At 35.9% G+C, this 13,702-nt stretch overlaps 1 long non-coding RNA gene across 3 annotated transcripts in view; it reads right to left on the bottom strand.

The window, feature by feature from the left end:
• Positions 1-30: 30 nt before the first annotated feature.
• Positions 31-13,702, bottom strand: part of LOC104913707 — a 42,107-nt gene continuing 28,435 nt past the window's right edge. For 2 of the 3 annotated variants that reach the window (XR_795579.2, XR_795576.2), the window contains 2 exons: positions 13,307-13,430; positions 31-2,021 (listed from right to left, as the gene is read on the bottom strand). This is a non-coding gene — a long non-coding RNA (uncharacterized LOC104913707). Of the gene's footprint in view, positions 2,022-8,667; positions 8,833-13,306; positions 13,431-13,702 lie in introns of all 3 variants that reach the window. The other variant, XR_795577.2, reaches the window with a different exon arrangement.

Genomic DNA, 13,702 nt, shown 5'->3' on the forward strand with positions numbered 1-13,702 from the left:
TAGAATATATCAACTCAGATACACCCAGATTTGTTTCAAACTAAAAAGAATATTGAAAAATTAAGAAGTATGAATATAAAGAAATCCCAAGCTCCTGTAAAGAAAACAATGTATTTAATAGGTCTTATTTAATTTCACTCCTACTTTAATCTCCTCAATGTTGCAACTTAAAAACCTTAAAATCTACTCAAGAGGATATTTGTTAAGAAAACACCTCTAATGAACCAAAAATGTTGCTCAACGATCAGTAATGCTAGAAGAAGCAGCAAAATACCAAATAATCACTAAACAGTATTGAACTTCAGGAGTAAGAAAAGTGAATGTTTGGAAATATTAACTTGGAAATTTATGAAGCAGTAGCCTATACTAGAAATGTGGATATGTCTTATATTCAATTGATGAGGACATGCATCTGTAAAACAATGTTACAATGTATTCCCCAAAGAAGATGCTAATATTTTATAGAAAAACATTAGCAAATTTGTTTGACAATATTCACTATTAACACTGAGACTTTACACCATCTCTGTTATGTTCACAGAGCAAGAAAATCACCTTCAGCTCATAAAAAATAATATACCCTTCTGTGCTGGTAGAAGACTCAGCCAAAACCTTCACTGCAAAAATGTTAATTCAGCAGGTGATCCATACGTTTATCATTAGTGATTATGGTGTGGAATAAAAAGTATTGAAACAATTTCAATCAAATCAGTCTGAGCTTCTATATTAGAAAAATCCTATGTGAGTTTTCTGTACCTTCTCCAACAATTAGCAATAAAATTCCTCAGATATTGTTCACTGTCCCTGAGATGGGAAAGCTTACTTACATGAGCAAAATACTGCATATGACACTGGGCAGAACTGTATCCACATCACTAGGGCAAATACCAGCTTAAAAGCCAGCTTTTCTTTCCACCATATTACTACCAATTTCAGTCACCTTCAGGTCATTGTGGGTGTAACACCATTTCAGTGGTAGTAGAGAAGAAAACAGTAGCTCTGAAATACTTTTTAAAATCTTTTTTTTTCTCCTCAAGTAAAGCACAAGTTTCAACTAATTATTTGATGGCACTCATGCACTGCGAAATAACTCAAGAGAAGACAACCTCACAGAGCACGTAAAATGTTTAACAAGCAAATCCGAAACACGGGTTGGAAACAATTCTTTGTTCATCAGTGATCACAATTACCTAAACTGCAAATTTCTGATTCTGTGTTAAATGTTGCCATGGGGTGAATAACATAAACAGTTCATCGTGAATATTCGTTCTGAGCTGTAAATTATTTTATTTTCTTCTCTATGTTGCTTTTGTTTGCACTGTACAGATGTAAAGCATGTCAAGCGTGCTACAAAAGATGGTTTGTGAAAACAGATTTCAGCTGCGTGTGAGCTGCTGGGGAAGCTATCATTTTTTCAGAAGAGTATGTAAGTCAGCTCTGTAGGAGACTTTTAGACAACCTGTTTTCATTGTAGGAGGCAGGCACAGTAAAAAATCTTACCTGAGATTAACACAAACAGGCAATTGTTTAGAACTGAAATAACATATTTGGGAATTCTTTCTCAGGATTATTTAGGCAGTAAACTCAAGCAGCTGAAGATATGGTGAGCTGTTTGTACGCAGCTCCATCAGAACAAGATAAAGAATACATTTTTCTGCCAACTGTACTCTTTCTTTAATCAATGAGAACATTTTATTACAATGATTAATGCTTAAGTGAGATGAGATCTACATAGCTGAGTTCTGTAAGACTCATAAGTAGAAAAGTGACTTTTATGATTTGTGACAGTTTCCCAGTAGAAATAGAGCTTGACACAAAACAGGATGCAAGTAGAACTCCTTGCAAGTTTTGGGTTTTATTAATCAGGATTTACCAGGGCTGTGACCGTGGAGCTGAGGTCCTAGTACTAGTGCTGATAAAAGCACAGTGATGATCAGCAACACCGCAGGGTATCTGGCTGCTTCCCTCTGTGAACATGCTACTGCTGGCTGTGGGCCTGAGCAAGCTTCAATACAGCATTCCTGTGTGGAGTCAAAAAAAACAAAAAACGAAAACCCAAGTGGTTCAGAAGAAAAAAATATTAAAAGAAAAACTGCTCATGCTTGTGAAACAGTAAACAGAAACACAAGAAAAGGAAGTCACATGTCCTTTGTTTCCTGACCAGTGGTAGGATTAGGCTGGCTGCTGACAAGGTGGGGAGAAACACCACAACTTTCTCCTCTTCTGGTCATGATTTGTGTATGACTAGAAAAGCTGAAGCATTCCTTATAATGGCACTTGCTGTATGAATCTGTCCCATATAAGGACCCAGTCCAGAGACTCTTCACAGAACATCCTAACACAACCGTACATCATTATTTCCAAATATATTATTTTCACTTCTGTTTTGTTCTAAGGCAATCTAAATGCTAATTTGGGCCAATCACCCATTTGTACTTGGGCAAGGTCCCAGCATACCAAAGCGTACCAGACGTACACTTCCATTCTACTGTTGTACACAATACTGCTGTCCTAACATTTATCCCTTTCCTTTCAGCCTCAGTTTCTTACAACTTCAACATTCACAGACTTCATGAACCAAGTTTCATCTAGCTCCAATTTATTTCCAAACCAAGTTATTTCCAGTCACAAATAATTTCAGGGTGAATTAATCTGGAAAACACCAACTGGTATGTCTAAAGCCTTCCTTAAACCTGACCTCAAATGCTGGTGAAAAGTACAAGTACCTCTCAGTGAAATGTACAAAAAATCTGTCCTGGAGAATCATTTAGACAGTGTGTCTAACAACTAGAAGAGAATGAACAAGAGAGGTATTCTGCACTCCAGAGATGCTCTTTCCACGTGCCAATGATATGCCTGTGACAGAGACAGCCCATACCTAGCCCTTATCAGACAAAGACTTCTCTTTGTTCCCTCAGGATATTGTCACATAATGATGTTGTAAGCAAGCCATACAGCTCCAAAAAAGCCTCGAGTTCTGAATTAGAAGGTTTGGCTTTATTTTATGGCTAAAACAAATATACACAGCTAAGGATGGCTTAACTATGTACTGAACCTGTGACTTTGGGCACAGAGGCCTGTAGGAACCCTTAGAAAGACTTGTGCCATCCCAGAAGCAGAGCTACAAGAATCAAACCACAGCTTCAGCTCAGCCATGACTCTTGGCTAATTTTTCCTTAAGGTTTTTTGCATAACCAGACCACAAAACACTATCATCAATCTGATTTTTAAAATAGAAGATCAAGCTTAAGTACTCAATGAGCAAATCAAAAATCTAAGGAAGGTTTTAAGCCTGGTATTTTATCTTGCGTCTTGGCTATGGGAAAACAGAAAGCAGTGTAGTGCTGGTATTGGGACTGCTGGATAAAAAGTAATGATTTTGGGGTGCTTTTGAACATCACCAAGCACAGCCAGCTAATTCCACTATTCCTTTCTCTCATGTGTTAGCCTTGCTCTCTGTATGCACTTGAAAGCGTTTAGGAGAGTTTCTTTTGACATCTGACAGAGGACACCTCAGTATGTGCTGGATTCTTCCTCTCGTTCCCTGGCAACTGGGCTTTTTCTCATAGCAACAGAAGGGGAAGAGCAAAGCTTTTCCAGACAGAAAAGAGTACAGACGTGAAAAGTGAAAACAACATATTACAGTGTCAGGAGATCCTTTACTTTAGATGGTGAAAAAAATCTTAAACAGTCAGTGTATTTTTAATAGTACAACTCTTTGTAGGAAGGAAGAATGCTTTACATCTCTACAATACTGCTGATGTAGGGACCCTAACGTAATAAGTTTGTGGACACCAACATAGAGAATATTAAAAATAAGCTTACAATTAACTATTAAATTACTGGATCATATCTGCAACTTTAATGAGCCTTTGCCTTTAGTAAGGGTTGTGTATGTCATAAATATTTATTCTGGGAATTTGAAATAACCATGGGAGAAAAAAAAATTATGATTTTTCCTGTTTCTTTATCTCAAAAAGTTTTAGTATTAGACCCATAGATCTAGGTAACAGCACTGAAAGAATCATTCCCTGGAATGGAAATATAATTCAGACATATTCTCAGCTAAATGTTTATAAAAATAAGGAATTTTACAAGTACTTTTAATGAAACCTTATCATAAATGAAAAAAAAGGAGCTTTTTTTTTTTCCTTCCCTATAACTCCACATTCATTTACATTTTCATTACATTTTTCTTCCTCTTGACCAGGAACAATTTTGCTGCACTCAGAGTGCAAATTTTGCATGCAGTCAATGCCTGGGTTGTCTTGTGACGGGAACAAACAGCATGTGCTCTTGCTATGCATGTTTCCTATGCACTGTCCATAACTTCCAAATGACTCATGTAGCTGCGTGCTACCTCTCTCCCAGATTCCTAAACTCCTACCTGCTTTGAGTTTAATTTGAGCTTCATCTGAGTTTAATTTGTATGTTAATTAAATGTGCTCCCATAGAGTTATCATCTATTGCAGCTTTATTTAGGTGATTTGCAAGAGGGTGTTCAAGATCTATCACAGGGCTTGTTTATTCAATGGTCCTTCAGCTATGTCGTGGAGATCATTAGAACAACCTGCTTAAAATCCTGTGAAACATTTCCAAGAAAACAAAGAGACTTCAGAAGCTGCCCTGGACACAGAGTTTATTGGGAGTGTGGAGTGAGAAAGAGCAAAATGTCTTCTCCATTATTAAGTCAGACACTGCAAATCTGGAGCCAGCTGCAACAGAGTTAAGAAGAGGTAAAGCTTTTTAACCTGACCTCCTACAAGCTAATGCCTAGGCCATCAGACTACCTGTGTTTCCCTCTCAAGATGTTTCCAATTTCACTGCTAAATTTCATTAAAATTGGCTGAATGATTTAAGAGTAATGGACCATTATATTCCTACGACTTTTCACAAAACATTGAAGCAGTAGAAAGTGATAGCAGTGACTATAGTCCAGCTTTTCTATGGCACCATAAGTATCTCTTGAAAGTCAAAAGAAAATTCTTTGGTCAGAGAAAGTGCCTTCTCAGACAACTTCTCAGACAACAAAAAATCTATCCACAGGACAGAAGTGCACAAGAAATCAGATTACACTGCTCTTAGAATAAGGCTTTTAACACTAATTTCTGCTGCACAGACTGATACGCTACAATGAACTTTGTAGAAGTGCAGAAAAAATACAATTACAATGAGAGTGTCAGAGGAAGCATATCTAGAAAAAAATGTAAGTAAAGAACAAGTTTGCTTTTAAAATAACAGAAATGAAGGACCTCTAGAAAGAAGGGAAAAGATTACCTACAAATCTCTGTTCTTTGTGCAATGAACTCACAGATATTGCTAAGTTGCACATGGCATTTTCTCTTTTGTCAATGGAATTATGGTTTGCACATTCTGAGAGTAAACATAATTATAATCTAAGAGTTACCTGTCACTTGGTTACTGATGCATGTGGATAGATATTAAAGTATATGCCATAAAGCTCAAAGCCTTATAAAAGGCTGAATCTTTTGTTTCAAGATTTTGAGAAGCCTACTTTCCCACCTATTCTGTTGATGCATTTGGTACAATTGGATTTCATTGTCATCCTGAATTGAAAAATGCTTGGGAACACACTGTAATTCATCCTATAGGAACCCGCGCTAGATTTGACTCTGTCATTTGCAATCTCCAAAGCTGTGCTTTCCATAGTGACTCAGTCTCCCTTTTAAACGGTGGGTGAGGGAAACTTCTGCGTAGGAAATGAGTGTTAGAGTACAAGGATGAGCACTGCTGCCATCTCTAGCAAGACCAGATGATGTTGCGATCTGGCAGATCAGAGGAAACCAGGAGAGGGAAGAGAGGCACATAATAAAAACAAAGTGTTTAAAACCAAGTTGCAGAAAAGTACAGTTCAGGAAACAAAGAAGTGCCATGATGTAGAGATTTGAGACTTGGATTTTGTAGACATCAGGAAAAACATAAAATTACCTGCATCTGAGTGAGACTCCCCGCTGAAACAATGATAGCTCCCAAATTTCCTCATGTTCTAAACTAACTCAAAAGTGTGATTGCCTATACTTCTGTTTCTTTCTTAATTACCTGATATATTGCTTAAGTTCGTTCCCATCCCCCTCTACTGCTTTAATGTTACCTCAGGGTCTCATAATGGAAAATACAAGGAATATGGGAATTGGTTGCAGATCACATCTTCAACCTGTCTTACCTATTAAGGATTATATCTCTTATAAGATCAAGTGAAAAAGATAGAAAAAGTTATACAAAAATAAGCTATATGAGTGGAAGCATGAACAAATACAAAATTGTACTTTAATAACTTTGCGATACAGAGTTCAGCATAACTTCCATTATTTTCTCTGCATATCTCCTTGCTTAATGTCCTTACCCAGTTGCTACCATGAGGTACAGAAAGGTTACTGGTCAAATATTTTTGAGGACCTACATTTTTAAAAAACCTCACAAGATACTTCATAAATTCATATATATTAATATTTAGTCCAAAGGGTAAACCAAAATTATCTGTGTGATATAATTAGAAAACTATATTATGACAACAGAATTAGCTATGCAGATAGTAACCAGTTATCTGCATAAAGGTATATACAGGACATTTATTCTCTGTATTTTTGTTTATTGTCTATACACATATGCACACAACCATCCACAATAGGGTCTTTAACTAAAAATGGAAATTAGCTAAAATTTAAAGGACAATGGAAATTCAGAAGTAAAAGACAAATTGCTTGAGGAAGGCATTGAAACAAAATAGAAAAAAAAGCACTGAATTCCTATGTTCTGAGCAGAGGTACTTGGATCAGAAGATAAATTTTTTAAAATAACATTGGAGGAACCACATATATATTCAATTTCACACTTGTTTTTGAAGAAGTGAAAGATTTTGTATAAAAGCCATGGGTCCCTATGTAGAAAAGATGCCTTCTATTCTATCCCACACCCAACTCCCAATAAAAACATGTTCTTTACTAGGTTTTATTGCACTTTTTTCACAATAATGAAGAATGTAGTTTAGTAAACAAAGTGTAAGCTTAGTTTCAAATACATTGAAAGAGCTATCCCTGGCCTTTGAAAATGAACTTCAGCAAACAAATCCATTTTTGTTCCAGTTTTCTCATCTTCAGAATAAAAATAACAACTCTTATCTCTTTTGAGCAGCACTAAGATGGGTAGGTCACCTGTAAGAATTTCATATCCACCAAAGATCTGGTTAATATTTCTGCTACGGTAATCTCACGTTTTGCCTGAAGAAGTACAGAAAAGGGAATTTGATGCTTCTGAAGAAAAAAAAACCACAACCAACTAAAAGCAGCAATTCTAAAGGCATCTTCCAATGCATTTTTTACTTTATTGAAGTGCTACAAAGACACCTATAAAACAGATCTTATCTCTTCTCTTTCTGCTATTCTTTCGTCAAATCCGTTTGCTTTATCAAATTGGCAAACCACAGGACATTTTCTATCTTATCTCTCGTGATAAAGATTACAGACACTGCAAGAATTAATGTCAGCCTCAAAACTGCATAACTTCTATCTAAATAATGTCATTGTTGTGTAAATTAACTTTTTTTCCTCTTTTATTCATTCATTTTTTACATTAAAATAATCATTTTATCTGTATTTTATTTAAAAATATTATGCAGCCATATGTTTTCATATATAATATTTTCTAAATAAAACATTTTATAATGATCAATAAAAGAGAAAGAAAATTATAAATTTCCCTAAGGAATCACCTACTTAATGTAGGAATCCATAATTTATGTCTTCAAAGATATGTTTTGAAATTATCAATCTTGTAGTAAAGGATGTATATTTACATCAATGAGGCACCATGAATTTTATGATTCTGACATCATTTTTTCAAGTTTATAAATAGCGAAAACAAACAAAAAAAACAACCCAAAGTTGATTTATTTCAATTTTAAATAGAAAAAATAATTTGAAATAAATTTACATAGATTTCCTAGTAGTTCAGTTGCCTTAAAGGATTAAAAACAAATTCAAAAGAGAATCAGAGACTTTTACTTTATGAAACATAACAATTTCATCTATTATGACAGAAAATGGTAGCTATTAAATGCAGAACACAATTTGGACTCTATTTTTGTATAAAGTAAAAAGTAAGCTTTGTAATGCTTTCCTAAGTAGGGTCTGATAAACTAATTATAAAGCTGAAAAGCAGCTTTTTGTGTTCATCTGGAAGTAGAAACCAAAACCAAGAAACAATATCAATATAGCTCAATAAATATATATTAAAAAACTACATTTGCAGTTAGCTTTGGAATCTTATGAAGTTACTGCAATTTTTTGTTAAAGATATTTTAATTTTATAACATAACAGTAGAGAATTAGGTGTTACCTATTATAGCATCTGCTACACTTTTGAAAAAGTGTAAGAGTAAGATGCAAAGATGGTGAATTTTATATGCAAATGACTGACTAATACAATAGATTTCAGTTAATTAATCAATATCTTAGCAATTCCCCCACCTGGTGGTCAGGTAGGGAATTTTACTTGACCAGGTAAGAGATGCAAAAGTCTTTGCTATGCGGCCCTTACTTTTCCTTTTTCTACCCAGAAACTTGGCTAAAAAGATGATTCTGTGAGGAGGTAGGTTTGTACTACTCAACCTATTGACATGCCACCCAGCTGCTTCCTGAAATTACTCACCAGACAGCTCCAGGTGTTAAGAGGAGTTGGATGTCATATTATGGAACTGTCTACTACAGTAAGAGGGAGACAACATTCTGAAGAAACTGGACTGAAGTAGGCCAAGATGTCCATCTTTCCAGCATCAAAAGGGAGGAAGCATTCCAGAGCAGCAGCTGCTCTAATCTGTTGTGATTTGGAGAACAATTAACTACCAGGCAGAGATCCATGTGGTCCAATATTCAACACACTTGACAGCCGATAACCAGACAACAGAGTAGATAAAAGACAATTCAAGCTGGCAAACTTTAATTTTTGAGTCTCAGGAGATCAGATCCCAGATCTTGACTTCAAACAGACTAAGATAAGTTGCTGGCATTCAAACACTGACTGAAGAGTCCCAATAAGGGGACGGAATCTGAATTTTTGTTTTATCAGCTAAGTAGGCAACACTCACGTGATCTTTCCTCATGAATCTGATTAAGCTGTCATGTAAAAGGCAGATAATTTGGGGGTCAAATGTTAGCCAGCTCTGAAAATGCTAATTGTATAACTACTGTTTATAGTTGAAAAGACACTGGTACGTCAATGGCAACATTTCCTAAATTGCCAGTAGTTGGTACATGATTAGAAAGACTTTCAACTCACCTATTCCCCTTGATTTCCTATCATTTCTTTTTCTTGATTTTTTTTTCTTGGATGGTCAGCTTGAAAACTTTATAAACAAGGTTTACTTATATTTGATATTCAAAAAAAGTAGCCAAGATTAGCAGCAGTGTTTTCATAAAAAAAGCAAGGATCTCTTGCAATATTGGATTCACAATTGTTTCTGGCTCACAGTCTTTTTCAAGACTTGCAAGGTTCTATCTGAGTTTTTGAACACTGTAAAAAAAAAATGCCTTTAGGCAAAGCCTGACTATGGATTAGTTGTTTGTTACACTAAAATAAAAATTATCTGGATTGCAAGGCTTCCAGCAAAAAGATGTTTCAGCCATTGTCCTGCGCTACTGAAGATGTTACCCACATGTCAGACTGAATAAATGGATAGAATCAAATCTGTTTCACTGTAGGAAATGAGCATGAAAATAAATGCCATTGAGAGGTTACACACAGTCTAACTGTTTACTGGAATTGGAAGCTAAAATTGCAGCAATGGATAAGGACCTGGCAAGCAGAGAAGTATACAGAAGTATACAGCTGTATACAGCAGTACATCCTCTTTCAGTGCTTAAACTAATCTCTGCATTGCTTTTCATACTAAAAGATAATAAGAAAGGGAAACAATTGTAGTAAAATATTGAGGAGTTATAGCTCGTTGCATCTGCTTCAACAGTATTTTCAGAGCTGTTCTATTGTTAACCTGTAGTTTTCTATACATAGCAGTAGAAAAACTGTCTCCAACTCTTTGCCCACATAAACTCAAAATAATATTTCAGAAAGAAATAGAAAAGCATTTTTTAAACAATGGCCCTGATCTTAAATTTTTGTTCTTTAAAATATCAAGAAGTTTTTTATTTATGTTCTTTGTCTTGTTTTTAAAAATGTTTCATCTGCAGTAACATAATCTTATCAGTTTATTCTAAAATTTCTAGCACTATCTAGAATAATCCTGAATTTCATATTTGAGAAATACTCCTGCTGACATTTTGTCAGTGGAGCATTTATAAAACTTCAGCTCTCATCTTCACAGAAGATCTACAAAATAATGACAAATCACTGATTCAATTAATTTCTTCAGGTAGGGGGAAAAAAAAAAATTAAAAATTACAAACTGCTATGGAATGTTATCAGACCTAAGAAGTACCAGAAAAATAAATTTAACTCAAATTAAGATATTTTGTCAGCCCTTGTAATCCTTGGCAGACTGACAGCAAAGGCAACAGTAAGAGTATAGAAAAAAAAAAAACTTGTGTATGTCTTTCGATAGATCATTGTCATATCTCATTATGAGATATGAAATTCTATTACCACTGAATCACTGATTTTTATCAGAATTTTACCAGTTTAATAGCATAGGTAGTCATTTAGACATTTTATCTCAATTTCCAGTGGATTATTGTCATTAAAGAAAAATCACATCAGTGAAAGCTCTGCAATTCAGCCCCCACCTCCTCTCCCCCACCCCCAAAAAACCCAAAACCATATTATTCTCATTATTTTGTTAAAAATACCTAACAATATCAATTGCTGCAATTGTGAGAACAAATCCAGGGTGCCCACCTCCACAAAGACAGACTCTACAACATAGACTCTGGTGAGGGAGCTGATGAAAGTGATTGTCAAGCTGCTTTCCATCATTACATGATGACCGGAAACTCTGGTCAGCCAGGGAGGCCCTGGATGATTGGAAAATTGCCAACATGATGCCCATATACAAGAAGCTTTGGAAAGAGGATTCAGGAAACTATAATTCTGTCAGACTGACTTTGATATCAGGGAAAGGTTATGGAGCAGATCATCTTCAGTGCAATCACACAGTGTGTGCAGTACAAACAAGAGACCAGGCCTAGCCAGTATGGATTCATGAAAGGCAAGTCCTGCTTGACCAACCCAATCTCTTTCTGTGACCAAGTGACCCACCTTGTGAATGAGGGAAAGGCTGTGGATGTAGTCTACCTAGACTTCAGCCTTTGACTCTATATCCCACAGCACTCTCCTGGAGAAGCTGGCAGCCATTGCTTGGATAGGCGTACTCTTCTCTGTGTAAAGAACTGATTGAATGACTGAGCCCAGAGAGTGGTGGTGAATAAGAGTTGCATTCAGCTGGTGACCAATCACTAGTGTTCCTAAGGGGCCAGTATTGAGGCCCATCCCATTGAATATCTTACTGATAATCTGGATGAGGTGATTGAGCGCACCCTCACTAGGCTTGCAGATGACACCAATTTGAGAGGAAGTGTTTATCTGCCCAAGGGATCGGTATATGTTGTATTGATAGGCTGAGCCCAATTGAGGTTGAATATGAGTAGTAAGATTTTTTCAGAAAAAGTGGTGAGGTACTGGAAGATGCAGCAGAGGTGGTAGAGTCACCATCCCTGGAGGTGACAAAGAATGGAATAGTTGTGGCACTGAGGGACGTGGTTCGGGGGCATAGTAGGGATGGGTTGGCAGTTGGACTAGATTATTTCAGAAGTCTTTTCTAACCTTAGTGAATCTATGGCTATGCCATATAGCTGTGATTAAGATCTATGCTCCCACAATTCTCGGACCAGTATTCCTATGAAAAGCCCTTCTGATAAAGTATCGCTTTTTCAGCAACTGTATTCCAAGTGATTAATACTTAGACTTTAGTGCAATTTTTATACATGTATATACGCATACAGCTTAACTGTGTCTCCTCAGCATACGTCCTGATGTATTTGGTGACTGAACAATACTTTATGTATTGAAGATAGACATAAATGACAAATTCTAACTCTGTTACTACAACCAAGTTACTATTCTACTCTGCTATATTCACACATATTGTAGAATATACCATATATTGTAGAATGGAACCAGACAGCATGTACTTACTCAGTTTCCTGACAGCATTTCCAGGCTTTAGTATATAAAGAGGATATACAAGGAAAACTGGCCTCAAAGTCCAAAACATTGAGCTTTCAAAACTGGTCAGTTATAGCAGTTATTACAGAAGATTATTGCTCATGAAAAAGCCAGACCTAGCATTTATACACTTGACATTGTCATTATATACTGTTTTAGGTTTATAGATGGAACATTGATTTTCCAGAAGGAGCAACAAGACTGAGGAAAACAATGTTGCCTTTCAAATCCTCAAAAAGAACGAAGCCGAGTAAATGCAATGCTAACTCTTGCTCTCCTGTGCCATTTATGGGTGCTTAGGTAACAGGACACGAAATACAAGAGAAAAATGCCCTTCTTACTGAAAGATTATAGATATGCCAAGACATTGATAACTATAGTTTAGAAAACAGTGTTCTATAACATATATAAAATAAAGCCAATTTCTTCTTCAGAAGAAACAAAACCATCAGTTAGAATAACATTCACACAATTCAATCTATTACACCACATTTTGCACGATGTAATGCTGAGTTAAATCATATGGTGTTCACTTTTGACCTCTAAATCTCCCCATACCAGCTTTAAGATTAATCCTCCAATTTTCAGGTTTATGTAGTCATTCAAGTATTCTGTATGCAGACTCATACTTTTGCCAAGAAAAGATGCAAGGTCTGCAAATAGTCTGAAGTGAATGTTTCCTTCCCCCCCCCCCCCCCACCTCAGATCAGCACTCCTTTGCTCAGAGAAACAAATGGCATGGATTCTTGCAAGAGGACTCACAAGTATTTAGACAACTTGAATACGGAAAATCTAAAAAAATTCTGTAAATGTAAGCCTGAAGTATGAATCTGGAATTTGAGAAAATATTTACTGCAGTGAGTAATTCTCTTCCTAAGAAATGGCAGTGGTATTCTGTTAGAACTAAACAGCTGTATCTGTTGTCATTGTCACTCATGAATAAATTTGAAAACCACGTGCCACGTAGTTCAGATTTTACAGAAGACTACTTCATCAGACACTTACTTAAATCCTAGCAAGTTTTTTGTTATAAAACTAATGCATTACTGTATGTCCACCCCTCTCCCTGCAGTAAGTGCTTAATAGGCCAAAATCCCAAGGGCTGTTTTTATACCTTAAACATATAGCGATGAATATCAGGTCTTCTTCCATTCAACTTGAAATCTCAGCTCTGCAGCCTTGTTCATCAGAAGTAAAACTTTCCAAGCAATCCTCAGCAGTATACAGATCTCCAGTCACTATAGGTGACCAAAATGTCAAAATTTCAGATACTAAATATTTTATATTTTTAGCCTTTCTCAATGGATTTCAACACTACCAGAACTTTAACAAAACATGCTGACAGACTCATTCTCCTTAGCTGTATTAAGGCAAGGCATTATATTGGCTGTATACAAAACACTTTCTAAGCAGTCAGTAACTAGTTTCTTTATTGACCACGAAATTCTTATATTGTTTGAAGGAGTGTTTCTACTTACTATTCAATTCATAATTTGACCAGGTTTTACAA

Source organism: Meleagris gallopavo, chromosome 1 (assembly GCF_000146605.3).
Source record: "Meleagris gallopavo isolate NT-WF06-2002-E0010 breed Aviagen turkey brand Nicholas breeding stock chromosome 1, Turkey_5.1, whole genome shotgun sequence".
NCBI lineage: Eukaryota > Metazoa > Chordata > Aves > Galliformes > Phasianidae > Meleagris > Meleagris gallopavo.